We start from the raw sequence: 802 nt of genomic DNA on the forward strand, positions 1-802 counted from the left end.
GGTGGCCCCGCTCGTTGTCTCTGCCGTCCTGGGTCCAGAGAGCCGCTGCTCAGGAAAGGGGTCCTGGAAAGTCCGGGGGAAGAAACCATGGTGTGGTCCCAAAATGGTCCCAGAGCTGCGCGACAGGGGAACACAACGCGGGCGGCCGCGTCAGGCACCGCTGCGCTCCGCCCTCCCATCCCCAAAGCCCCCCGAGGGGCAGCGCACCTCTGCAAACTGCGCCGAAGGGCCGTCCTCCAGGCCGCCGCCGTCCAGGAAACTGCGGGGGAACGGACGGTCGGAGGGGGGGTCTCCAAAACGCCGCGGGAGGGACGGAGGGGGAGGGCAGGAGGGGTCCGAGGGGCACAAAGAGCGGGGGGAACGGGTCTGAGCACGGCGTGGGGAGGTGGGGATGCGGAGCGGGGAGGAAGGGATCCCAGCTCTGCGGGGGGTGGGGAGACGGAGGGGGGGAAGGAGGGGAAGGGGCTCGGCGCAGCCCCCCTTCGTGCCATGCCCGCACTGAGAGCCGAGCTCCCACCCACCCTCACGGCACGGCACGCACCTGGAGTCGTCTGTCACCTCTTCGATGAAGCCGGACTCGCACCTGGGGCACGTGTACTCCTGGGGGGGAGGAGGAAGAGGAGGAGGATGAGGATGGGCTGAGCTGCGGCTGCGGGACGTCACAGAGCACAGCTGCCTGCAGGGCAAAGCCTGAGCCGCAGCCAGGCTGCGCTGGGGAGCACAGAGCCAGAGGGGGAACAGCCCTGCGCCGCAGCACAGACTGGGGGCTGTCACACGGCGGGGGTGGGGGCTGCGACACTGA

The 802-nt window shown here is 70.2% G+C and overlaps 1 long non-coding RNA gene across 1 annotated transcript; it reads right to left on the bottom strand.

Moving 5' to 3' along the window:
* Positions 1-68: 68 nt before the first annotated feature.
* Positions 69-748, bottom strand: LOC104916365. Its single transcript, XR_796581.3, has 3 exons — positions 542-748; positions 208-259; positions 69-115 (listed from the first exon to the last, which is right to left on the bottom strand). It is a non-coding gene; the product is annotated as an uncharacterized LOC104916365 (long non-coding RNA).
* Between the last annotated feature and the right edge of the window lie 54 nt (positions 749-802).

This window comes from Meleagris gallopavo, unplaced genomic scaffold, assembly GCF_000146605.3.
Source record: "Meleagris gallopavo isolate NT-WF06-2002-E0010 breed Aviagen turkey brand Nicholas breeding stock unplaced genomic scaffold, Turkey_5.1 ChrUn_random_7180001888781, whole genome shotgun sequence".
Taxonomy (NCBI): domain Eukaryota; kingdom Metazoa; phylum Chordata; class Aves; order Galliformes; family Phasianidae; genus Meleagris; species Meleagris gallopavo.